This window comes from Alligator mississippiensis, chromosome 1 (genome assembly GCF_030867095.1).
Source record: "Alligator mississippiensis isolate rAllMis1 chromosome 1, rAllMis1, whole genome shotgun sequence".
NCBI classification, from domain to species: Eukaryota; Metazoa; Chordata; order Crocodylia; family Alligatoridae; genus Alligator; species Alligator mississippiensis.
In genome coordinates, this window is record NC_081824.1 from 212,603,659 (window position 1) to 212,631,587 (window position 27,929).

General features: G+C 44.3%; 1 protein-coding gene and 1 long non-coding RNA gene across 2 annotated transcripts in view; one reads left to right on the forward strand and one right to left on the reverse strand.

The window, feature by feature from the left end:
* The window catches only part of COMMD1 (copper metabolism domain containing 1), a 179,892-nt gene that overhangs the window by 92,864 nt on the left and 59,099 nt on the right, over positions 1 to 27,929 (forward strand). The gene's annotated exons all lie outside the window — the stretch shown is intronic.
* Positions 679 to 27,498, reverse strand: LOC132246532 (uncharacterized). Its single transcript, XR_009457872.1, has 3 exons — positions 27,435 to 27,498; positions 7,551 to 7,697; positions 679 to 872 (listed from the first exon to the last, which is right to left on the reverse strand). It is a non-coding gene; the product is annotated as an uncharacterized LOC132246532 (long non-coding RNA).

A 27,929-nucleotide genomic window follows, 5' to 3' on the forward strand; every position in this document is an offset into this window, starting at 1 on the left:
AATTGATCTATTTTAACTTGAAGAGTTCTGAAATGTTCAAGAACAAAGCAAAGGCTTCTGACTGCACTGAAATGCCAGCAAGGGCACAATATTGCTCGCTTCATTGCATACCCTGATACATGTGCTTGAGCAAGTACTCTGTATTCCTGATATATTTTAGCTTCCCAGGGAGTGGGTGCTCAAAAGTGTGAGACTGGGAAAATTTAGGTGAGTGATTTGATGTAGTTGCACAAAGAGGAGACAATAATTTTATGAATAAAATTGTTATGAGTATCAGAGTGGCTGGTGTCAGACAGCCAACCAACAGTTAAGCTTTGTGAAATATTCAGTTATGTCAGATTTAAACCTATAGTTGGACTTAAAAGCATTTGCTTTTATTGTTTGTTCAATTGAAATTAATAGTTATTTCGAAGTAGGCCCTCAATTTTTATCAATATTAATTCACCGGTACAGTAATTATTTAAAATATAAAAAGTTGAAGCATTAATTGAAATGCTAACTGTTGTTTAGGTATCCAGGTTGTAGTTGTATTGGTCTAGAGGAAAAAGCAATCAGGACTCATAGCAGAGATGATATCTTTTATTTAACCAACAAGATTTTTCCAAAAGAATGTCTTTAATTGCAAGCTTTTGGGCACAAATGCCCTTCATCAGGCATTGGAGAAGAGATAGTAAAAGTTCTCCTGGGTAGAAATGAAAGTTCATATTTCATAGGATTTCACAGAGGAGTCAATAGATGGAAAACTCCTCTGGGCAGTCAGTTCATAGCTGGTATGAAGCCTCTCACCTCCTGTGAGGATCTGTGATGATGCATATTGCCTTGAAACAAAGACAGGAGCAGGATCTCAGGTTTCAGGTGGTCACAGTTGCTTCCTGCTTGGGAAAACATGAAGATTTCATTTTTTAAAAATCAGCTAAAATTCGATATCTTCCATGTGTCAGGTATCCAGGTTGTAGTCATATTGGTCTAAAGGAAAAGGCAATCAGGACTCGTAAGACTCTTGTTTAGGGAAGCTGCAATTTGGTGTGGATTTGGAACAAAACTGATAATATTTTAGACTTAAAATTTTATTTTGAAGCCTTGCCTCAGAACTAATTAAATACTGAATTCTTTACAAGAGTCAGTAAATACGTACACAGTTTGTTACTCCACAGGTAGTATTTAACTTTGTAAAACAAAACAAAACAGCTCTGTGTATCTTTTTCTTTGCAGGGGAGAATTACTAGCAAGTTCTAGCATTTCCTTAGCTCTTAATCTTCCTCCTTTTCAGCACTTAACTCCTACACAAATAACTTAATTTTACATTGAGACATCTGTCAGTTTTCATTGCAACTCAATGAAGGCCTTTTATGAGATTTGTTATCTTTACTGACTATTTGTCCTTCACTCATGGGGCAACATGGGATGGAGGTGTAACATTGCTTTCTGTCATAATTGTAGATTACGGCCTTAAGGCACTTGCTACTTAGGTGCTTTGCTTCTGACGATATAGTGTTCTGATAGATGTTCAAAGCAGATTTTGAGGTTAGGCAAAGTAGGTAGCCCCTAATTCCTGGGGAGAAGTTAAAGGTGATACATCTACAAAACCATAGCCCTGTAGTTTGGGTGAGTACGTATTTTCAGAATGTCATGATGAAAAGAAGACTTAGTCAGTTGGATAGAAAGTCATGAGACATCCCATTATGGTTTGGAATTTACAGTTGGTAATATTTATTAATGTTAATTCTTACATACTCCGTGAGGTGGGAAAAAAAGGAGTGTTCATTAAATGAGTAATGCAGGATTCTTTCACCTGAGTCTCCAGACTTCCAGTGTTAAAGTATAGGCTGAGCCATGTGTTGCAGAGTCTTGGAGGTAAGGACTTTAAGTTTAATTCTATAAGAGCAAAAGGGAAAGCAGATGGAGCAGTTCATACAGGGGAGTTATGCGCTTACATTTGGTAAGAAACATAACTTTGTTGTCTACTTAATTGGATAGATTGAAAGTGAGAGCAATAAGTGGTCAGAGAGGAAGACCTTTTGGAAGGCAGTCTGGGAATTGAGAATGCTGACAAGCTTTATTGGCATCACAAGGGAGATTTTAGAAAGCTTGTATATGATCGTTGGGGATCTAGAGGATGATTAGTTGTAATAGCTTATCACTTTGCATTAAACCTGAGGTTCTGAGAAGTTGAAGATGAAATGTTTTTCAGAACTGAGGAAAAAGAGAAAACAAGTTTTGAAGGGTAGATTTTTGTGTCTTTAGCATTGAGATCATTGTCCGACAGTAAGCAAAACTCCAAGATGATCATGAGCCACCAATGCCAGACCGCAGCCAGCAAGGCCAGCCATACCTTGTCGTGCATCTCAGGCTGGTCCAGAGAGATGATACTCCCCCTCTATGAGACTTTGGTCAGGCTGCAGTTGGAGTACTGCGTCCAGTACTGGGCACTGCACTTCAAAAGGGATGTGGCCAGCCTGGAGAGGGTGCAGAGGAGGGCCATCCGCTTGGTGAGAGGGCAGCAGGACAGGCCGTACGAGGAGAGACTGAAGGACCTGAACTTGTTCAGCCTCAGCAAGAGGAGGCTGAGGGGGGACCTGGTGGCTGCCTACAAGCTCATCAGGGGAGATCAACATCAAATAGTTGATGTTGAGGGAGATCAACATCAAATACCATTGTTCCTGGGGTGACCAGGAACAATGGTAATAAGCTGATGGAGAATAGGTTTAGGTTAGAGACCAGAAGACAGTATTTTACAGTTAGGGTGGCCAAAATCTGGAACCAACTTCCCAGGGAAGTGGTCCTCGCCCCTACCTTGGGCAAATTCAAGAGGAGGTTGGGCGATCACCTGTCTGGGGTCTTGTGAACCCAGCATTCATTCCTGCCTGTGGCAGGGGGTCAGGCTAGATGATCTGTTCAGGTCCCTCCTGACCCTAGCTACTATGAAACAAAATGAAGTTTCTTTCCCTTAGAGTGTAAAAGAAATAGAATCTGAGAATGTTGAAATGTAAGTCAGGAGATCAGTGAAGGGAGTCTCTTAAAGAACTGCTGGTGGGAAGAGAAAACAGAGGGCTCCAGCAAAGCCAGGGTCACAAAACCCAAAGGAGTACAGGATATAGGCCAGAGAGAGCAATCAGCTGTGTCGAAGGATGCAAAAAGACCAAAGAGAACAAGAACAGAATAGAAATCCTGAATATGGCTAGGAAGAGACGATTTTAGCACAGCCTTGAGCAACTCCCCCCACCCCCCAAAAAAACCCAAAAAACACACACACACAAAAAAAGTGGATTGGAGTGGGTGCAGGAGTGAGCTTGAGTTCATAATATAAATTATTTTAAATGTTGTTATACACCAGGGCTGTCAAAGGTGCAACTCATAGGTTAGTTCTAGCCCTCAAAGCCCCACCATCTAGCCCCTGGTGGTACCCCAAGGTCCAGAGTTGATCCACATGCGGTATGTGCCAGACCAGCCCCATGTACAGGCGCTGCAAACATGGATCTTGCACTGGGGGAGGTGGTCTGTTGGTCCAGTCTGGCCCACAAGACCAGCCCCATCCTACATGTCTGGCCCATGGAGCCAAATGAATTTGACATCACTATACACTATAGTGCAGGGGTAGGCAACTCGAAGACTAGTGCATGGGTGGGTAATTCAAAGACAGAGCGTGGCACTCAAAGACGTTTTGCTTGGCATGCATGCCTTTGGGTGGATGGCAGGGAAGGGGCCGGGGCTACATGGCCACAACAAGCATCAGGCCGTTTGTGGTTCCCCCGCCATCTGCCCCAGGAATGCCAACATGTTACAAGTTGAAGTTGTGGGTGTTTTTGGCACTCTGCTCAAAAACGTTGCCAATCCCTGGACTAGTGCTTATCATGCTTTGGTCCACAGAGCTCTTTCTTGTGGTTCATAGGAGAAGACAGTTTGAAAACGGCATGCACACACTTGGGAGTGGGGAGTTTTGAAGAAACTATTTCTCTTGTAAAAGAATGGAGAAGGTAGATGGCTAAACTCTGAGTGTAGACAATAACTGTATTTTAAATACTGATTTAATAATGCTTATATTTAAAGGAGGTAAGGTCAAGTTACCTTCTTTTTGATCTTTGTGTAGCAGATATGAGATCCTTAAAATACCATAGCAGAGAGGATGTATATAGAGTATTGGGAATTTACAAATCTGGGTTGATTTCCAGCTTTGCCCCAGACATGTTGTGTGATCCTGGGCAAGTTATTTAATCAGTCTTGGTTTCCATATCCTCTTTGTAAAATAGGGATATTAATAGCCCTATGTTCCATCAATTGTTTTAAGGAAGAATTTATGTTCTTAAATCAGGTGATTAGTGATGAATATATAATAATAATATAAGCTGGATAAATATATCAAATGTTTCTGTGGATCTTTGCTCAGATAACATCTGGATATGACTTTTACCATTTTTAGGTTGACTTTCATGAATATTCTAGTACTTGAGTTTACTGGAAGAAGTATTTTTGGAAACAGAATTTTAAGTGAACATTAAGTGATGTTTAGTGAAAAATGGATTTTGGACTCAGTATTTTCATGAAAAGTCTCATTGAGCGTTACATTTTTCACAGGTATCCACACAAAACTAATTGTGATTGTACCCATTATGGAAACTGAATACCTGTAAACAGTTGCTTGTTCTATAGCTTGTTTCATAGTTGGTAGGGTCAGAAGGGACCTAAGCAGATCGTTTAGTCTGACCCTCTGCTGTGGGCAGGAAAGGATGCTGGGGTCAAATGACCCCAGCTAGGTGTCTGTCTAGCCTCCTTTTGAAGACCCCCCAGGGTAGGGGCAAGCACCACCTCCCTTGGAAGTTGGTTCCAGCTCCTAGCCACCCTGACAGTGAAGTAGTGCCTCCTGATATCTAGCCTGAATCTCCTCTCAGTCAACTTATGGCTGTTGTTCCTTGTTATCCACAGTAGTGCTCAGGGGAACAGGGACTCTCCCATTGCCTGCTGGTCCCTCTTGGCAAGTTTATAGTCAACCACCAGATCCCCTCTCAGCCTTTTCTTGTGGAGGCTGAACAGGTTCAGGTCCCATAGCCTCTCCTCATAGGGCCTGCCCTGCTGCCCCCTAATCGTGCGAGTGGCCCTCCTCTGGACCCTCTCAATGCTGGCCACATCCCTCCTGAAATGTGGTGCCCAGAACTGGACACAGTACTCCAACTGCGGCCTGACCAATGTCGCATAGAGGGGGAGGATCACCTCCTTGGACCTGCTCGTGATGCATCTATGGATGCATGACAAGGTGCGGTTAGCCTTCCTGACCGTGTCCCCACATTGGCAGCCCATGTTCATCTTGGAATCAATAGTGACTCCAATATCCTTCTCTGCCTCTGTGCTGACGAGAAGGGAGTTCCCCAGCCTGTAGGTATGCTGCTGGTTCTTCCTCCCCAGGTGCAACACCTTGCACTTGTCCGTATTGAAACCCTTCCTATTCTCATCCACCCACCTCTGTAACCTGTCGAGATCTAGTTGTAGCCTGTCCCTCTCTTCTAGCGTGCTCACTTCTCCCCACAACTTAGTGTCATCTGCAAACTTGAACAAGGTGCTTTTCACTTGCTCGTCCAAATTGCTGATGAAGATATTGAACAGTGAGCGCCCGAGGACCAAGCCCTGGGGAACCCCACTGCCCACATCTCTCCAGGTCGAAAATGACCCATCCACCACCACTCCCTGGGTGCGGCCCTCCAGCCAATTTGCGACCCATCTGACTGTGTCAGCGTCGATACCACAGACGCCTAATTTTTTAATGAGGATGGAGTGAGAGACAGTGTCAAAGGCCTTCCTAAAGTCCAGGAAGACTACGTCCACCGCAACACCTGCATCCAAGGCTTTTGTGACCTGGCCATAGAAGGCCACCAGGTTGTTCTGACAGGACCTGCCTCTAATGAACCCATGTTAATTGCCCCTAAGCATAAACTCCCCAGCTGGCCCCTTGCAGATGTGCTCCTGGATAATTTTCTCAAAGAGCTTCCCCAGGACCGAGGTAAGACTAACGGGCCTATAGTTTCCTGGGTCCTCTTTCCTTCCTTTTTTGAAAATGGGGACCACATTGGCCCTTTTCCAGTTGTCAGGCACCTCACCACAGCACCACGAGTGCTCATAAAGCTGTGCCGGGGTCCTGCAATGACCTCTGCCAGTTCCCTAAGCACTCTGGGATGGAGATCATCAGGACCTGCTTATTTGAAGACATCTAGTCCCTCCAGAAGTTCCCTGACTAGGTCCTCACTGACCCTGGGCCTGGCTGCGCCTCCCCTGGGTCTGTCCGTAATCCCAGTGGGGGGGGATGTCCCTGTCCCTGCTCAGAAAAATGGAAGAAAAGAATCTATTAAAGAGATTAGCTTTCTCATCTGGTGCTACCACCAGATTACCAAGCATGTCCTGCAGAGGGCCCATGTTATTTGGCACCTTCTTTTTACCCCCTATGTATTTAGAAAAGGACTTCTTGTTATCTTTGATCTGGGTCACTGGTCCCAGTTCCATCTCTGCCTTAGCTTTCCTAATAGCCCCCTATAATCTCGAGCCAAGGAGATATAATCTTCCTTGGTGATGGCCCCTCCCTTCCATTGGGTGTACGCCTCCTTTTTGGCTTTTAGGCGTCATGGATGCTTCTGGTGAGCCATGGGGCTTTTGAGCCCTCTTGTCCCCTTTGATCCGCGAGGGGATTGTCACGCTTTGGGCTTGGAGGATCATCTCCGTAAGGAACGACCACTCTTCTTGGACTCCCAACTCCCCTCCCCTCCGGGACCTCAGTGCCTCCCTGACTAATCTTACCTCATTGAAATCCACCCTCCTGAAGTCCAGGGTTGCTGCCTTGCTGCAGGCCTTTGACACCCTGAGCTGGATGGTAAATTCCAGTAGGCGATGGTCACTATTGCCCAGGTTGTCAAGCACCCACAATCCCCTCACCAGGTTGTTGCTTGTGGCCAGGACCAGGTCCAGCAAGCCATTTCCCCTGGTGGAACTGTGCACCTCCTGGGTTAGGTGGAGGTCCTGTAACTCGGCTAGGAACTTACGTGAGAGGTCAGACCTGGCTGACTGCTCTTCCCAGCAGATGTCCAGATAGTTTAGGTCACCCGTGATGACCGTGTCCCTTGACTTAACTGCCTCTGTGAGCTGACCTGAGAATTCTCGGTCCAGCTCTTCCCCCTGGTTAGGTGGCCTGTAGTAGACCCCCACCGTTAGGTCCCTTTCTCCCGACCCCCTTGTATTCTGATCCAGAGTACCTCCGTCTTCTCTACCTCAGACCCAGTGCTGTTTGCTGAGGAGGTGTATTGCTCTTTGACATAGACACCCCCCAACCTTTCCTCCCTGTTCTGTCCCGCCTATACAGCCTATAGCCCTTGATGTTTACCACCCAGTCGTGCGTTGGATCCCACCAAGTTTCAGTGAGCCCCACTATGCCTGGGTTTGTTAGCTAGCAGGAGAACAAGTTCCTCTTGCTTGTTCCCCATACTGCGAACATTAGTGTAGAGGTATTTAAGGCCTCCTGAGGGTGTATGCGTCTCCACCCCAATCCCCGGACTGTCCGGGCCCCTGTCTCTTACCTGGGTATTTGTTGTGCTCGTCCCCTGACTTGGCTGGGCTATTCTTGTAGGTGTCTCTTGGTTCGGTGTTCTGTGGCTCCCTTGGTCCTCTTCATCCCCTTCCCCCGATGTGCCTAGTTTAAAGCCCACCGGAGGAGATCAGCCAACCTGGAAGAGAACACACGCTTACCTCTGGGGCAGAGGTGAAGCCCATTCCACCCGATCATGTCTCTCGTTCTGAAGTGAGGGTTGTGGTCCAGAAAGCCGAAGCTTTTTTGTTCACCAGAATTGTTTTTTTTTAAACTTGATTGATTTGTTATGCATGCATTTGAGGGAAGTGTAAGCAAGCCACTGACATTTCACAAATGTAAAATGATGCTGAATTTGTCAAATTATTCTCCTCAGTCCATTGGTTGTAATGTATTCTGCACTTAAAGACAGACTTGATCTAAAGCCACACTTGGTCTTTAATTTTTAAAGATATATAGGAGAGACTACTCCATTCTAGAAAACAAAACTGATGTTCAAGCCTGTATTTCTTGTCATGAAAGGGATGAAATTTCTATTTTTGTTTCTAATATATTTGGTAGACATAACATCTTGAGGATAATGAGAGAATGATGCTTATTATAATGGCTAATTTGTTTTGGTCAAAGCTCTTGAAGGGCAAACTATTTTTAGAGCTTATCTGAGGCATGAATTAACCTAGGTATTCTGAACTTCACTGAACAGGGATGTCTGTTGCTTTACTGGAAAATGCAGACCACTTTGCTCTGTAATTTGAATCTTTTTTAAAACATTCTTTCCATGTATTCATGGATCAAAAAACTTTTTGTGACAGAACTCGGCACTTACACATGAAGAAGCTATTTGAAAACAAAATTAATTTAATTTTGAAAACATATTTGCAAGAAATTCTGAAGGGCACAAAAATGGATCAGTTGCTTCCTTTTTACAATCATTATTTGAAATAATGTATGCCTTTTATACAATGTCTAGGTATTTCTGATATAATAAACTAATAAAAAATTGTTTGGCAGGAACTGAGAGGAAAATCAGTATTTATTTAAATCATACGTTGGTAGACTCCAAAGACCTTCCAGGTTCATGAAGTTTCAAGAACGAAGGTCTAGGCCCCCATACCTGTGAACAGAAGCCATATGAAAGATGTGCCCCAAGGCTCTATGCATTCATAATAACATGGTTTCTATGTACACCATTATTCTGCCGGGCCATGTCTATGATCAAGGGAGTTAACTGGCTCCCAGCAAGCCTGTATACAATGCAGCATAGGCACTGCTGTCTAATTAAACATGTACCTAGCATTATTTACTACAGGTTTGTCCCTTCCTGTTTCTTACTATATAGTTCTTGGTTAACTAATGCACTGAGATTTCTAGCAGTCATGTTTTTGTGGTTCAGCTTTGTAACAGTGCTCTGTATAAGTTACATGAATGAAAGGGGACTTTTATGTTTACTGGGATCTTTGATAGAGAATTCAGCAAGACACTCAGCCTTGTCTCAGGGCATTGCATAAGTAAATGTATCCTTCTTTATCTCCTTTGAAAATGTCAGCTTGTTAGAAAGTTTTCAAATATGTAGCAGTAGGTACAGCTGGTATTGTCAGGTTTGCTCTTGTAAACAAGTAGAACAGCGAGTTCAGCTACAAGGCATGTAGAGTATGTTTAATACTGACTTAAATATAATGATGTCCAGTAAGGCTGTGCAAAATGGCTATGTTTAGTTTCAGTTTTGGATTTGGCTGTTTCAGAGGACAGCGATTCGTTTTGGTGTTTCGGATCACCGTTCTGTTTCAATTCGGCCGAATCTGTTTCGGAGTTTTGACGCTATTTTGGCGCTGTTTCAGAGATTTGGATCGGTCAGGGAGAGGCAGGCACAGCCGGGGAGCTGCAGGTTCTCTCGCGGATCCTCCAGCCGTGCCTGCCTCTGTCCCGGTGTGGGGAGCTCCGAGAGAAGCCCCCGTGGCTGCCCTGCCCACCCCATTCCCCCTCCTGGCCCTAGCCTCCCGGCACTTTTTGTGCTGGGGTGAAATAGAGGACTTTTCTGTTCTGGATTCTTGTGGAATAGGTACTAGAACCTCAGGCAAAGAGTCAGATGGTGACATTCTGTTGGCACAGTGCTTTTCTTTAGCAGACTAACTTAGAGGGCTGGTGAGGCCTATTTCGTCATGACTTTCTTTCCATAAGGCAGAAGTTATGGAACATCAGTCTTTGTTTACAGGGGCTATTGGTGGAGAAAGACTCCATATTTATCATTTATGAAGGTTACTAGCTTGTAGTGCCTTTCTTCAGTCTTTGGATTAATCGGGTGCAAAACCTACGTTGAAAGAATGCTACTTAAACCATCAGTTTGGGCAGAAAAAAAGATCTTATTGGTATGTGAAACTCGACTCATGTCCTCTTCTCCCAGCCAAGAACAAATCTAGTCACAGAAGTCTACTTGGTCAGTTTCTTCATAGTATTATAAAGATCTCATTACCAGGCTTTACAGGAAATTGAATATAAAATTCATATAAAACTTATGGGAAGAATTCTACCACCACAAAATCACTTTCTTAAACATTCTTTCGTTAGCAATATAACATGATAGATTTTACTGTCTCAATTTTTTCGTGTGCTAATCTAAAAAATAGGTGTTTTCCTTGTAAATAGTGCAAACAGTAACTGTCCTATTTTGAAACTGGGCTGCCTTGTTAGGAAAAAGTTACTTGAAAGCTTATCAAGATGAAATCCATTTGAAATACTGAATACAATTTTAACTTTATGCAACACACAGGCTATTGTCACACACTTTGCATTGTGCATCATTCTTGGCAGCTGGAGGTGATTAAGTCAAATACTATAGCCTGTGTTTTAAAAAACAGAAGCCTAAAAATTTCACGAGGACTCAAGTTATGCAGCTAAAATAACACATTTATAGGTATAACCTCATATGCAGGAAGTTGCTAAATAGCGTTCACTAGTGAAAGTACATCAGAGGAGGAGGCAGCAGCCATTGGCATTATGGAGAAGCCCTCCATTCCAACAATCATGCTTCCTGCCATACCACACAAGCATGGCAGGAGGTGTGATTTTGGGATCAGGGATCAGATCTCAATTGTGCCCTATGTGCCAGTGCAGGGGGAGCCCAGAATTATGTTCCTGAGCTCCCTTTGCACCAACAGGGGGCTGACAATTAGCTGATTGTTTGCTCAGGCTGGGAACTGAACCGGTGTCTGGAACCAGCCCCAGTGCAGTCAGCTGATTGTTGGCCTGGCCACACATACAATTTAAGTCATCATACAAACCACCATAGAATTGTTGTGCGTCATATGTGCAACAATTTTATGACTTTTGCCATTTTATGGCACTGTAATTGGCTGTACGTGTAACACCCTCATCATTTATGCCACAATTAATTTATTAATTATGGGATAAATGTAACTTGTAGAGGAGGGCTTAGACTGTCACAGGCGACCGCTGTGTAGATCTGCCTGCTCAGATGATATCTAGGACTATTACTGTCCTAACTATTAGCAGTATTTACTTTCCTCTGCCCTTGTTGGCACAGTCCATGGTGATACAGAAGATCAAATTCTTGGAAAGACAATCAGTGTTTGATAAGACAGTTAAAACTAAACAGCTTGTCCTGGCACTGCTCTCTTTAGATATTTATAATTTATTGTACAGAGGCTATTTAAAATCTATCAAGAAGATGCTTTTAGTAACCCTGTAATATTTTCTGTGCCTCCCTATACAGTGGCCCAGGCATAAGAATTCACAATTTTAGGGGCTTGTCAGAATGAAACTTCAGAAAAGCAGATAATGATGCATTGTAATGGAATTATACCATGTAACAGTGCTGCATCAAGGGGTCTTAGTTTAATAGAATAAGAATTTTCAGCATCTAGATGGAGTCATTGCTTGTAAATAATCAATTATAAAGAAGAAAAAAAAAAGAATAGCTTTTATAAGTGTTTTGTTTTGCTCATTTTGTATGCAAGAATTATTGAGATGTTCATATTCCACATTAGAATGGTTTCAATGAATGTAACTTTTTAAAGGCATACTGTTGAGAACAAATGTGTGAGAACTCTAAGGGAAAATTATTTTTAGGAAGGCTTGATAAAGTTTGTAAGAGAATATAAGGTATTTTTTGGATAAAACATTTCTAAAATAAAAACATCTACTTCAAGCTTGCTTTGAACTTTGCTTTTCCCATCTACTAGTTGCATTGTGCCTTGTGAAAAATAAAGCCATTTAGCTAATATCTATGGAGTTGCAAAGAGAAAGAGGAAGAAAAGCTTGAGTTCCTTCACCTTGAAATCTTTTATGTGACCCATCCACAAATACCTTGTGAATCATTTTCATGGCTGGCATAATTAGAAACATACCAGGAGCTCTGCTTTTTTCTTTCCTACAATCAAGAGCAATTTCCACATTCATTTCACAGGATGATGTGTATAGATGTTTTTTCCCTTTTTTCTTTATCATGTGTATGAAAGTAAATCGGCAAAAACATTTGAAAAATGTTTTCTTGTCAACTCTGGGGTCCATTCTGTAATCTGAAAAATGTCACGTGGCTGTTTTGCTGAGGTACTGTCACGGTCACTGGTGAGCCTTGAAGCCAAGTGGCTAGTGGTCTTCCAAAATGCTAGCTAGCTATTTATTCTGTTGTTTAATAGCTTATGGTGGAGCTGCTAAACATTAGAGCTAAGTATGGTCTACTATTCTCCACACCAAGACCTGCATTTTTTTCAAACGACTTTTTTCACAGCTCTTTATTTCTTCACCAATGCCTTTCCCTTCCTCTCAATATATACGTAAAATCATTAATCATTAACACTATCTTTCCTTTGGCTGAAAGAGCTGTTTCCCCTAAGTTGCTTTTAGTATGGGGTAAATATTAACCAGTACTCACTCTAGTACATGCTGTCTTTATAAGACAATGTTTTTTAAATACCCCTTCTCCCAAGTGTTCACTGTTGGGTTTTTGAAAACCCTTTATCTGCATCAGAGTTCTTATTTAAGGATTAGGTATTCTTAATAATTAGCAAAATCCAAACCACAACGTTTGTGACAATAGGTGTCTTTTAAGTAATATACTTTAGAAATGTGTATAATTTACTGTACTTTTACAGCAGATGCATGTATTAGAACTCCTCAGGAAAACACAAGGCAGAAGTGCTGATACTGAAGCTTAATTATAGTGTTTTGCTTTTTGTTGGAGGTTGCAGTGGGTTAGCCCAGGGATCTCAAACTCCTCTGGCCCAGAAGACTGGATGAGTGGCACAAGGATGTCCCATGAGTTGGATTGGGCTCACAGACCCCTCCCCCATGGTGGATCTAGGGCACACAGTGCCCATTCCAGGATCTGCGCTACATGCAGCACCTACCCTGGCTGCTCTGGGATCTAAACTTCACATGAACCTTGTTCCAGCCAGTGCAGGACCTGCCATGGTCGCAGTGTACAGTGCAGGTCTTGGCCTGGTAGAAGCAGATGCCACATGCAGCATGCTGAAGACTGGATGGCAGGGCACCACATGTAGTGCAGATCTCAGATTGGGAGACATGCAAGGTGTGCATCCTGGGCCCTGCTCATGGGGCCATTTGGTCACATGCCATATGGATCAACTCAGACTGTGGGGCAGCAGCAGGGGCTGGGTAACAGGGCTTCATGGGCCAGACTAGCTTGCAAGCTGCATCTTTGACAGCCCTGGGTTAGTGTAACAAGGAACCTCAACCCTTTTAACTGCGTGGGAAGCAGGAGTTTTATAACCTACAGGGCAGACAGCTGCAAGAGCCAGCCCCAACAAGAACTCCAGCCTTGAGGCCGAGGCCTGCTAAGAACCTGCAAGAACAGCCGAACAGCTCGTTAGGCTGAGTAGAAACTACTGGGCATATCTCCAGGGGCAGTCAGCGAAGAGGCAGGGCTCGGCTACATATGATCCCACTCTCTGAGCTGGGACAGGCAGTCCAGGTGTGCAGGTTGCAGGGGAAGGAGCTGGGAGGTAGAGCTGGCTGACAGGGGAAGGGAGGTACCCTGAGGCTGGGAGAATCAAGGTCACTCCATACAAAGGTGACAGTGGTTATGGTCCTGAAGGGGTTGAGTTTGAGCTAGAACCAGATAGTTAACCCTTGGTGTGTTGGTTTTCTTTTCTTTTTTTAAGTTTGTGACTGGAGGACCAGGTTGTGTAGGGGAGGTCTGGAGGCCACAGAGCAGGGTGCCAGAGGTACTCTGTGCTTGTGAGACCATCTTTGGTCAGAGATGTGGGCTGGGGCATGGACCTGGGCTGAGGGGCCTTAGCCAGATAAAAAGGGCAGAGTCTGAGAACAAGCCTGGACAAGGGTTTGGGGCCTGAGAGACCCAGTGTCTATTTGAGACAGAGAAATCCCCTATAAAGGGTAAATGAGTCATCTGTGACGCATGGCCATGACTATGGGGGCAGCTGGAATTTACAATTCTAGCTCTTAAGGTGACTAAGATCCTCTTAAAGAAGGAGTATGCCTATGGGGTGAGGGTAGAGAAGTAAAAGTCCCCAAGGAATAGGGCACCCCAGCCCCTGGGCAGCCTCCCTTTCATATATGCAACTTTAAGTCATAGCAGGCAAAAGAGGAGGCAGACAAGGTGCGGGAACATGGGCAGGCCAGTCTGGCCATATTGAAATCTTCCAGTAAGGTACAATCTCTGCTCAAAAGAGCTCGGATCCTAGGACAATAGCAATGACTGAAGAGAAGGGTAAAATGGCTATCCTTCATTGGCTTATCTGAGCAGCTGTTTGACACTGTCTTGTAGTCACCAGGGCAGAAGCAAATATTGAAGTGGGATTGGCAGGAGGGAATTATTGACCTTTTGGGCGAGTCCAGGAAGAGCATTTGAAGAGTAGTCAGAATGGCAAATGGAAAGCTCATCCTGTAGACATGCTTTGCACAGACTTGGTGCTCATCAGCTGATTGGCAGGGATGGGGAGGGGGGCATTCTCTTGGGGCTGGGACCCTCCCCAGCTGGCTGTGCAAACTGCTGCTTTTCAGCACCTGCCAACTACCAGTTGACAGCCTGCCCCCTTCCCAGTCAGGTGAGAGGACAGGCTGTCAATTGATGGACTCTTCTAAGCAGGGGGAGGAGGAGTAGCACCAAGGAGCAGCCCTCTAGCACCATGTGGCTGGAGAGTTTGCTTGTGAAGCTCTTCAGCTGTGGGCTAGAATGTCTGTATGCTCCAGCTCCCTGTACACAGCCTCTATTCCTTCCTCCTTCCAAGCTGTGCTGTTACACCTGAAATGCTGCATTTGATTCTAGGCTGGGCAAATAAGCATTTATGGTACATTTTGAACTGAAAACCCAAGGAGGACTTCTAATCTTTGGAGGAATATACAATAGAAATAACTGATGCTTTTTATTATAGATTTATAAGGTCTCCATGTTTGCAACTTTCTGGAATTCAAGTGCTTTTGCTCACCATTAGATAATACCGAGAATTGTGCTTATGTGGTTCACGGTACTTGAGTAGTTCAGCATAGAGGTGGGTAGGACTGGACTGACATTCCAAATCTATGTTAATTTCTTTGCACTGCTGCCAGTCATGTGACTAAATATTTTGCTTGCAGCAAGAACTTCTGCACTTCAGACATCCTATCCTATCCTATCCTATCCTATCCTATCCTATCCAGAGTCCTGGTTGGGTGAGTCGGAATTTCCTAAAAATGCCTGTTTAAAAAGTACAGAGGCCAGTGATCGTAATCACAGATCAAGTGTAAAAGGATGACAAACCTAAAAATATGTTCTTGAGAAATGTAACACTTAAACTCAGTGATCTGAATACTCAAAGCTACCCTTCAGAAATAGTGTGCGTCTAGCTTTTTTGAATGTTTTGCACCAGTCATGAAGTTTTAATTTGAATGTTGCTTTCACATCTGAAAGATTTTTCTCCCTACATTATAAGCTTAAAAATCCCTCTTGGGCCAATAAAAGGTAAAGAAGAAAGACTATGTATAATTGAAATGTCAAATGCTTGTTATTGATAGCCAGCTAAAGAAATATGACATTCATAGCTACCTAATAAAGGCACAGAGAAAAGGGTAGCTACTAAGAAAGCAGCTTTTGCATTCACTTTATCCAGCAACACTGTATCTTGCAAATAATGTCAGAATGTCCTTACACAAATTTTTATTCTAAGACAGAAAAACTTGCAAGTACCAGTTGCTTAAGATGAGGATATCAGTTCTTCTATTAAACTTGAGGTTAGATTTTATTTTTCAGTAGTAGAAGGATTTGAAAACCAAGAGTGGGATGCCTTAAATAATAGTTGGACTAGTTTATTGATAAAGGAAGCTTTTTACTATGACTTCTATATTTTTTATTAAAATAATTAAGAAGACTTTAGACCTTTTTCTATTTCTTGATCTGTCATAGCAGTGGTGTATCACATTCTGAATATTTCTGTCTTGAAAGAACAGTTTCACTACATTATCAAATGTTAGCTTTTATTCCACTTTCTTTTTGGTTAGTTCTAGAAATAATGTGTTATACTGACAATATGGCTAATGATTTTTAGACTCTTAAAAGTATCTTGGTGAGAATTGGTATTTGGAATTTAATGCAATCAGCATGGCAAATCAGATTGTTTTTCAAATCTCACACCTCTCTGTCTTTCCACTCCAGAGCTATAGGAAGGATGCTCTCTCTCATTGTCCTCCAGCAGTGAAAAATGTCTCAAGTAATTATTATATTGGTTACAAAGGGTAAGGAGGCTATTGTGTGCAGATGCCAGTGTTATGTTGTTCCTGCCCATTAAAGGATCCAGGAACAATATCTAGTTCCCTAAAGGTCTAAGGCTTCATTCTTAATTATGGCCAGTTACTTTCCCTGAAATAATAAATGATGGCAACTTTATACAGTGCAGCCTTCTGGCTCCAGGAACTTTAGCTAAGTAATGTTAAAAATGTAAAGTTAAAAATGTGCTCCACCATAACATACACATCTTTAACTGTGATTTCAGGGGAAATATAACTTATCAGTGGAGGAGGTGAGAGCTGGCACTTTGCATCAATTTACAGGTAGCTCTTCAGGCTGGCTTTGAGGCATGGAAGAAAAAAGTTAGCTCTTATGTCTCTATGAAGCTGAATGTACCAGAAAAAAACAATGGTATTGGAGGATTGGCCCAGATAAGATTTCATGAAACAGTAATCTACCTTATACAAGGGAGTTCTATATCCATTTCAGCTCTAGACTTGTAAGGCTACTTGCAGACACTGATATGATCACGTGATTGGGATCTGAGGAATTTTATGCCCAAACCCAAAAATCATGTTTTCTACTACAGAGAATGTGCATGATTTTTCGGTTTGGGTGTAAAATCCTACAGATCCCAATTGTGTGAGTGCCTGGTTGTGCAGCTGGATGAGGAGCTTCCTAAATCCAGTTGCCCTTGCTATGGTGGGCTTTTAATTGTCCCTGAGCATGTGGAGCTGATGGGCTCCTCCATGCAGGGACATGCAAAGCCCCATGCTGCATCCCTATATTGGTTGCAGCAGAAGGTTTTAAATGCCCCTTAATGCAGGGAGCCCACAGGCTTCCCCTGCACTGTGGCAGAGGGAAGCCCTGGGTCCAGGACCAGGGGTTGCCACTGCAGAATCTGGCAGGTGGCAGCTTTGGGTCTGGGACCCCAGGCTTCCTCAGTAGAATCAGGCAGGGACAACCCTGGGTTCCAGTTTGGGACACGGAGCTGCCCCCCGCCACCAAATACCTGGGATACCTGATAACCAGCCCATTGTTGGCGTTTGACAGGGCATAGACCTGGGGTTTGGGACATGCCACATATTCAGTTTTAAGGCAGGATACAAAAAAGCCACAAAGTTGTTCCATATTAACTGTTGAACATCTTTGTGGCTGTTTTGCAATTTTAGCTCATCATAAATTCCTCAAACATGTGGTATGTTACAATTTATTGTGTTATTAACATTTTTTAATCCCAGGATAAAAGTAACATTTGAAAGGGGCCTAAGTAGTCTCTTATTTGGAAAAGAAACTTTTGTGTGTAAGTTGTGCAAATGAGTTTCCCAGAATTCTATATTTGTTCTGTCTTGGATGACAAAGCACATGGGAAGTTTAGAAGAAATTCTGTGACAGTCTTTTATAAACTAGCCCCACCCATCAAAGAGTACAAGAGTAGTGAATAATGCCTTAGATGGCTGCTCATTTTGGCTATTAGTAGATTTAGTAATGGATATAAAATGTTTAACTTTCAGCGTACAGGCAACCTCCGCTTACCGCTGTTTTGCTATAACGCTCATTTTAAATTGATACCTGGTTTCGCTTAGTGCTCAGTGAGTTTTGCTATAACACTTGTGGTCATCATCTTAGGTCATTAAAAACATTTGTGGTCACCATCTTGGGTCATCAAATACTTTGTTTCGCTTAATGCTCATATTTTTAGGAACCAATTAAGAGCACTAAGTGAGGGTTGCCTGTATATGTTGTCACTTCTACATTTTTTCCCTGGTCATTCTATAATTCTATAAGAGAACACAGACATCTGAAAAATAATACATATATTTCAAGTTCTGTCAGGAGATAAGCTAGAGATTTCATCACAGGTCTTTTTCAACAGCACAGGTGGAAGGACTCAAAGAAGTATTAAACAACATGTAAGCTTGTTATTGTGCAAGCAGGGGTGGGGCAGAGGCAACAAATAGAGGAAATCTCTGATTATATAGGTTGGTCTTATTCTTAGTTTGCTTTCTTCCTGAGAGAAATCCTGTAGCAACGGGCCTCTCTGGTGTATTGGTTTGAGGCCATGCGCACTTTACACTTCCAGTACAATATTTGTGAATTGGAAGTTGAACATTCCCCAGACTGAGTCTCTCTGTTTCCTGCATATGGAATGATGGAATAAGGAGACTAAGAAACTGTAAGTTCCTTTCAGCAGACCCACTCTGAATATGTTTCTATCAGTCCCAGTTTTCAGTGTACTTGTAAGGCTCAGTGATGTTTTCAGAGCAGTTCGCTCCCAGTCTGAATTCTGTGTCACATCATTCATGGATGCAGTATGGAATGCAACCACCACCATTGCTTACTGCTCTTTGATCTGAACAAGGAGAGGGTCTATTGATATTCCCAGGTCTCTGATTTTCCTATCCAAAATTAAAGGAAAACTCTTGGTGTAGGTACAGTTCTGTTGGTATACCAACCACTCTGCTGCACAGCAGATTCTCTGACTGAGCTAGTCAAGCTGGTTACAGAGTTACTGTTAAGAGCACCCAGATTTATTGCCTTGGGAGACATCAACATCCATTGTGAGTTTTGATATTCAGCACTCAAGTGGGACTTAATGGCCTCTGTGACAACCATGACTAGGGACAGAAGTTACACAAACCAGTTTAAATGAGTAGAAACTCGTTTAAACCTGTAACATAAGTTCAGTGCACATAAGCTAGTTTTAAAATGGCCAAAACTGGTTTAAGATAAACCTGATTGAACGCAGTATCAGACTTAACTGATTTGGGTCAAACTGCTTTATGGAACTTCTCTCCCAGACCTCTTCCTGGTTTAAGTTAAATCAGAGTTCCCCCCAGCATGCTTTTCAGCCCTAGGCTGGGCTGGGCTATCTACTTCAGAGAACAGGGCTGGCCACACCCCACTCCTCCCTAGATGGAGCTCCATTTGGCTGAGAAGGAGGTAGGGGACTGCAGCAGGGAGACAGCAGCATCTGCCTGGCTTCCCCTTGCCCCGCTCTCCCCTCACTTACTGCTCAAGTAAGGATCCCCCCTCTCCCACAACAGGGACCCCAGTAGCATGGACCTCAGCTAGCATCTGGCCACGCCACCCCTATGCTAGCTTATGCTGAGAGGTGTCTGTATACATGTTTCCAATTTCACTGGAACAAAGGCAAACAGTACCGTGGCTACTTAGGGCTTTTTGGAACTAATCAGCAGGTCAGCTGGTAATGTCCCTGTAACAGGTTGGCCTCCCCAGTGGCATTTTTTTTGCGGCCTATGAGGGGGCACCCTTGAAGTCCCTTAATGTTTCAATTCCATCTTATCCCACTTTCACTCATCTGCCACGTCTTGATGTAAATATTACTGAGATGTTCTTACAAGCGGGAGACTGCCTATTGTACTTCTGTGTTATGGTTCTCAGCCACCACGGGCCTAACCCCCCATCTTTCTCTAGCTAGGCCTACTAGTCTAAACCCACCAGGTAGGGTTTGATTCTGAGGCTCTAGCTCCTTACTTCTCTCTGGGCCCGTGGCCCTCTTTTTTTTACTATGGAGCCAGGCCTTCTGGCCCCTTTTCACCCTGTGCCCCCTGGGCACCAAGTTATTGGGTCTTCTGTCTCCTCAGACTTGGCCCTTTCTTATACTAGCCAAGATCCCTCCACTGGGACCTGGCTTCAGAGTCCTGCAGCCAGCTCTGCTGCATGGCACGGCTGCACCCACTAATGTATTAGGCCCTTTGGCCCTCTATCACTGCACTCCGAGCCACTAATGAGGCCTCGTCCTCCCCTACAGCCCCAACCACAAACCACCGGTCTATCAATCAAAAAATATATGTATAAACAGTAAGTCCATGGGCTATGACCACAAAAAAATAGAAATTAAAGGAGGCAGCATGCCAGCTACATTTTTTCATGGCTTGATGCTTGTGCTTCCCCCTGTCTGTGATGCTCCTCCTTGTGGTGCTGCCGCCGCTTCTCTGAGAGTCATTAGGAGTTCCCTTCTCACAACAGCCATACCAGCAGCCAAGCCTCTGTGTGGAGCTCTCGTGCACAGCCTCCTTCCCCTTTGGCCACTGCCTCCAACTGCCGCCAAGCCCAGGGTTTTTATAGTTCTGGCCTGCCCCCTTCCAGTTACCTGACTCAGCTGTTAACCCCTACCCTGCCAGGAAAGTTCTAGTCTTAAAGGGACCAGCCTGCTTTCTGATAATAGGGTTAGGGTTCCCTGGTACAGTCCATCTGTTCCTTCCTTAGAAAAAGCTGTTTAAGAAGAGCTTGAACTAATGAGAGAGACTTTGTTTTCCTGATGGGCTAATAAGCTCTCTGCTGGCTTGCTTGCCTCAAGGGCAGCAGTCTGTCAGTGTTTGAGAGGGGACAGAGAGTGGCGTAAGAAATGACCTGATTTGCAGTGAATGCAGTGCCTGTCATTTTTCTGCATACAGTATGAAGAAGCAGGGAGAGGGAGATTGAAAAGCTCAGTATAATCAACAGATGCATGCACTCCACACAGGCAGTCCTCCCCCCCGCCCTCCTTTGCTTGAGATTGCCAGCTGTGGGCTGGCAACAATGATGTTGACTAGTGAGTTTGAGTAACATCATCCCTCACCTTGAGGACGGACAGCTTTCTTAGGACAGCCCTCTCAGGTCAAAGGCAAGAAGTTTAACAATAGCCTGGCCACAGGGAGAGGGAATTTCCCCCTCCCTAGGGGATCCCCTCGGCAAACAGGTGGTTGCCTAGCAACTGGGTTGATAGACACGTGGGCAGAGAAAGAAAGAAGGGGAGAACAGACCACCAAAAAAGAGAGGGGGCTGGGATGGAGTTCTTTCACACTGTTCATATGGGGTTCTGTGCCTGTTATGCACCTTGTGTGATGTCAGATATATCAGCTAGACAGCCAATATCAGAGGAAGTTGCTCAAGCAAGTATTAGGTTTGATTGGTATCAGCACAAAAGGGTGCAGGTCTTAAGGTCTGCTGCAGACTGTTCTATCAAAAAGCAGTGTACAGTTAAGTAATCAATGAAATTAAAAAAAAAAAGGGCACAGTGCCCTTAATTCAACCAAAGCAGATCTGGTAGCGCTAGAGGAGAAACATGACAGGTTTTTGCCAGCTGTTGCAAACATGTTGCAGTTTATCTTCAAAGAGAGTTAATTTATTTCTTAAATTATTTTTTTGACATTAATAACTACTATGTCATAATTGCTTCATCTGAGTTGGGAAATTCATTTTCTATTTTTCATGATGGCCACATTAGGATACCTGGTCTGAGAGAAATTCAAAGATAGCATTTCTGAGTTTTCCTTGCAATTGGTATTTTATAAAATGCATTTTAAAAGAATAATATTATAAGCTAAATCTGGTGACATCCATAAAAAATACCAAATTTGACAAGTTGAAAGCTAGGAAGTTGTTCTATTGTCCTCATACTAAGCACCGTTTTGATAGCTATATCTAACCATTTCAAATGACACTAATATCAAGGATTTTTGGGGTGTGGTATCTTTCATTGGACCAAATACATGGTTGAGATAAAGTTAGACAAGCTTTCAAATGCAAGGCCTCCTCTAACTTTATCCTAACCATGCTGTGGGTCCAATAAAAGATACTGTTACATTCAGGTGTGAATGTCAAAAACTGAGCATTAAGATCTGAAATTCTGGCTTATGCATGATCCACTTCCCTCTTATTGGGGCTATTCAGACCTCCAGGAGCTGCTCTGAGTTGGTACCAATTGAATCCATCTCCTCAGCAGCACAGATGGATCTAGACCCAAACCTCCATTTTGTTACTCTTTCCCCCCCCCCCTTCTCTGCCACCCATCTGTTGCATATTTTTTACATGAGAGGTTATCAGCTCTGGTGCAGAAACTAATTATTTGTATAATGCATAATGTAATGGGGACCTAATTGGTATTTGGGGTCCAGAGGCAGGTTGCAATAGAAACAAAACAAAATCTGCCATAACCATCAATCACAGTCTGAAATGGGCTCCTGAACTCGGTTGTACCAAGATGGATGACTTTAATAAAGATTTGTTAATTGAATGACGGTGAACAAATTAAATATTAATTTTGAATATGGTAAAGAACTTGTATGTTTGAGAGAGCGGAGAACTCTAGCAGCATCCTTAATTGTAGTTTAATTTAGGAGCTTGTTATGGCAACACTGTTTCACTTCTCTCCATATTTTATTTAATTTAGCTTTCTTAACTATGTTCATAACTTATTTCAAGAGCCATTAATTGGAGAGGGAGAGAGTTCTAAAGATGAAGTTAATTTCCTGTCTACATTTATCTTGGGATAATTCTTTTAATAAAATGGGAATTAAGATCCATTTTATAATGTCCAATGGCACGCTACTAACACTGCAGTGAAGAATACATTAAGTCAAGCATGTCACCATGTATACCTTTCTTCAAACTCCTTTAGTTATTTTTATTGAATTCCATTTTGAATTTTGTCACAACCCAAGGGTGTGATTTTTGTTTGTGTGTGCTTCGGCACTGCTAAATTATTTTCCCGCCGTTTGTAGCTTTCTTTGCAGGGTGCATTTCTTCGTTGCAGCACAGAAATGCAGGTTGCAAGAAGTTCCCGCCATTTGTATTTAGATTCGTGCCCCACTATTGGCTAGTTCTAAATTATCCCTACGTGGCGGCTAGCGATTGGCTTGCTAGCCGTATAAGAGGCTTGAGTGGTTTCCGCCCAAGTTGGAGGACTCCACGAACATCAGGAAGAGGAGACTTCACGTCTCGTGAAGATCTCTAAGCGCTGCGGAGCCTATTGGACCCAGTGTGAATATCAAGAAGGCAACAGGGGTCTGACCAGCCTCTCACCTCTCCCTGTCGCCGAACGATCCCTCGACGTACCCTTCCCTGCAAGCAAAGTTCCACGGAGCCTAGCAAACTTCGTGTGAGTGAATTGTGAGTGAATCCAGAGCTCTATCCGAGTCCTTAAACTAGGATTTAAGCGAAGTACTCCTGGAAGCTTTCCAGCCTGCACCGCGACCATCTACGGTTTAATTAATCTTAAACAACCATTAAGCGTCCATGCCTAATTCTACCGTGCCGCCTGCCTTCCCCGACCCGGCGTGTCTGGGCTGCTGGTCACAGCCCGCCGCATGAAAAAAGGGCCTCGGATTGCTCCCGGCCCGCACAAATTTGTGAGTGAATTTACAGCTCATGAAGGTGGTATGCTATTACTAATTTTGAGCCAAGCATAATGCACATAAGTACTGTCCAAGCTTCGCCACGCATCTTTGCTACTGCACCTTTCTTCTTACCTTAAAAAATTCTGCTTCTATGGTTTTGAGTTTTTCTTACAAATAGCTTGGCAGTCTGTCAGAAGGCAACCATTGTGGCTTTGGGATGAGCACATAGGGATATCAAAGGAGGAAAGGGTGGAGGAGAAGGGCAAGGGAATGGAAGAGGAAGAGAATATGAAGAGCAGCTGTGAGTAAAGCTTGGTGTGAACGGGGAGGAGGTGAAGGGTCAGGAGCAAACAGCCACACAAGACAAAAAATGTCTAGTCAAAACTAAAGGTACTTCTGTGTCATTGTCAGTGCACACTATTCATAGATTAATAGATTCATAGATGTTAGGGTCGGAAGGGACCTCAATAGATCATCGAGTCCGACCCCCTGCATAAGCAGGAAAGTGCTGGGTCTAGATGACCCCAGCTAGATACTCATCTAACCTCCTCTTGAAGACTCCCAGGGTAGGGGAGAGCACCACCTCCCTTGGGAGCCTGTTCCAGACCTTGGCCACTCGAACTGTGAAGAAGTTCTTCCTAATGTCCAATCTAAATCTGCTCTCTGCTAGCTTGTGGCCATTGTTTCTTGTAACCCCCGGGGGCGCCTTGGTGAATAAATACTCACCAATTCCCTTCTGTGCCCCCGTGATGAACTTATAGGCAGCCACAAGGTCGCCTCTCAACCTTCTCTTGCGGAGGCTGAAGAGGTCCAGTTTCTCTAGTCTCTCCTCGTAGGGCTTGGTCTGCAGGCCCTTGACCATACGAGTTGCTCTTCTCTGGACCCTCTCCAGGTTATCCGCATCCTTCTTGAAGTGTGGCGCCCAGAATTGCACGCAGTACTCCAACTGCGGTCTGACCAGCGCCCGATAGAGGGGAAGTATCACCTCCCTGGACCTATTCGTCATGCATCTGCTGATGCACGATAAAGTGCCATTGGCTTTTCTGATGGCTTCGTCACACTGCCGGCTCATGTTCATCTTGGAGTCCACTAGGACTCCAAGATCCCTTTCCACCTCTGTGGCACCCAGCAGGTCATTCCCTAGGCTGTAGGTGTGCTGGACATTTTTCCTCCCTAGGTGCAGCACTTTGCATTTCTCCTTGTTGAACTGCATTCTGTTGTTTTCTGCCCATATGTCCAACCTGTCCAGGTCTGCTTGTAGTTGTTCCCTGCCCTCCAACGTGTCCACTTCTCCCCATAGCTTTGTGTCATCTGCAAACTTGGACAGAGTACATTTGACTCCCTCGTCCAAGTCGCTGATGAAGACATTAAAGAGTATCGGTCCAAGGACCGAGCCCTGCGGGACCCCACTGCCCACACCCTTCCAGGTCGAGACCGACCCATCCACCACGACTCTTTGGGTGCGACCCTCTAGCCAATTCGCCACCCACCGGACTGTGTAGTCATCCACATCACAGCCTCCTAACTTGTTCACCAGTATGGGGTGGGATACCGTATCGAAGGCCTTCCTGAAGTCTAAGTATATGACATCCACCCCTCCTCCTGTGTCCAGGCGTTTCGTAACCTGGTCATAGAAAGAGACTAGATTGGTCAGGCACGATCTGCCCGCCACAAACCCGTGCTGATTTCCCCTCAGCATAATTTGCCCTGCCGGGCTCTCACAAATGTGAGCCTTGATAATTTTTTCAAAGACTTTACCAAGGATGGAGGTGAGACTGACTGGCCTATAGTTGCCCGGGTCCTCCTTCCTCCCCTTTTTGAAAATGGGGACCACGTTAGCCCTTTTCCAGTCCTCTGGGACTTGGCCCGTGCGCCACGAGCGTTCGAATATTCCCGCCAGTGGCTCTGCAATGATGTCGGCCAGTGCCTTCAGCACCCTCGGATGGAGCTCATCCGGGCCTGCCGACTTAAAGGCATCCAGTTCTTCCAAGTGACTCTGCACCACCTCAGGATCTACGTATGGAAGTCTGGCGCCTTGCTGCTGCCTCTCTATAACCCCAGTGAGAGACTTGTCGTGCCCCTCACTTAGGAACACTGAGGCAAAGAACTCGTTGAGGAGTTCAGCCTTGTCCCCCCTGTCTGTCACCAATTGTTTCTGCCCATTTAGCAGGGGTGCTATTCCTCCCTGGGCCTTACTTTTACTCCCAATATATCTAAAAAACAATTTCTTGTTGTCTTTTACTTGGGTTGCCATCCTCAGCTCCATGGTAGCTTTGGCCTGCCTAACTGCCTCCCTACAAGCACGAGCAGAGGAGGTATATTCATCTTTAGTGATCTCACCCTGTTTCCACTTTTCATGTTGCTCCCCTTTTGGCCCTTAGGCTGCCCTGGATTTCTCTGGTCAGCCATGGAAGCCTCCTGGCCCCTTTCCCTTTTTTGCCTCGCTCGGGGATCGTCTTGCTTTGTGCCTGAAGGATCGTTTCCTTAAGGCACAGCCACCCTTCTTGGGCTCCCATCCCTTCAAAACTCCTACTCTGCAGTGCGTCCTTGACTAATCGCCTGAGTGCATTGAGATCAGCTTTCCTAAAGTCTAGCACTTTCACCCTACTAGTTACCTTACCCACTCAACGTCTTATGTTGAATTCTATTATTAGGTGATCACTGTCTCCCAAATGGCTACCGATCTGGAGGCCCCCTATCATGTCATCCCCTGTTGCCAATACCAGATCCAGTATGGCATTCCCCCTAGTGGGACCATGCACCTCCTGTGTCAGGTGGAGGTCCTGTACGCAGGTTAGAAACCTGCGTGAGCGATGGGACCTTGCTGTCTGCGTCTCCCAGCAGATGTCCGGGTAGTTTAGGTCCCCCATGACTACCACCTCTTTAGCTTTTATGGTCTCCGAGAGTTGCCTCAGGAGCCCCGCATCTATTTCTTCCCCTTGGTGTGGGGGTCTGTAGCAGACCCCTACCACCAAATCCCTTTCTCCTTGCCCCCCTGTGAGATCAGCTTCTGGGACAATTCCTATCCATTCCAGTCTCTGATTGTTCCTCCCTAGTGTTTCCTCAGGGCAAGGAGACTGGGAAGAGGGAGGGTACCACCAGTGTTTCATGCTTCTAGCAGAGCACAGTCCTGGGTCCTTAGTCTGCTGCCTAGAAAAAACTTCCAGAAGGGTAAATTGTTTCATAATTGACTACTTCTTGCAGTTTTGGAAGTTTCTAATGTTGGTCCCTGTCAGAGAGAGAATTTGGGTTTGGGAATTTGGGTGTGGAAATTTTTTACAGAATTTTCTTAAGCCCTTGGGATATATTTTCAGTCTCCTCTTTCCAGCATTTAAATGACATGATTTTGTGCCAGAAGAGCAAGGAAAGAAGAGAAAGGGCCCACTGAAAATACCTGCTGTAGTGCTAGGCATTTGGTCTTTCTCAAGCAAAAGTATCCTTTATGTGCCTGGTGGTTCCCTGTTAATTCTTCACTTCTCTTAGGGAAATGGTTTCAACTGATTTGTTTTTGCCCTTGAATTTTAAAAGAAAGGTCAGACGCCATTAACCATTAGAGAATTTTTTTTTCTGCTCTAGTTCTACAAAAGTTAAAGTTCAATGTCTTTCTGTTGAAAGGAATATGAAATATGGTGTATTAAAACAATCTTCACAGATAGGATGCTTGTGTGAACACAGTGAGAAAGGGTTCTACTCCTTCCTGATTGATTTAACTGTTTAAGTCTATTCAGTAACTGTATTACAGGTTTTGTATCCTACTCCTGGCTTCATTCATTCCTACAAGTCATGAAATTACACGTTAAAAAAAAAATCTAGTATTAATGTAACAGGGACTCTAGCAGGAGCCCTCCTACATGGGCTAGCTCTGGGAGGGGTGACCTCTGAATGCACCCTGCCAGGTGGAGAGGATTTCACACTTGGAAAGAGGTTGGATGATTAGCCCGCGAAAACTGGAGATAAAACTAGCAGCAGGACATGTGCCTTCGGGCACCAGAAGAGGAACACAGGGATAATCGAGACCCTAGAGAGACAAACAAAGCAAAAGATGTCTAACCTGTGACTTGGGAGGACGCCGGAAGCTCAGGATCTCCTGAAGACACAACAGGTCAGACCCAGCCAGACTTGGCTAAAAAAGGTCATGTGGCTGTGGTGAGTCTAGAGGGACACTGAGGCGGCAGGAACCAGTTTGGCAGAGAGCCAAGTTAAAAAAACAGCATCTCTGGAATGATGCACGGGGAAATGGAGACACACACAAGTCTCTGACCCTGCTGGGACTGCGCTTATTTAGAAAACAGCAATAGGATCTATGTGGGAGCTGCACTCCTGGCACAAGCCATGACCAGGGAATGAAAGATGCAGAGACCGCGTTCCGCTAACAAGGCAATTAGCAGTTAAGATTAGTTCAACAGTGTATCTTTAAAAGCGTCAGCTCAAGGGTTCTCCTTACCTTCAAATCAGTTGCCTTCACCAATGAAGCAATTGGCAAGGCTGTTGCCGCTGTATTTTGCTACTTTGAAAAATAAACCTATAATTTGAGCATGCAACATCT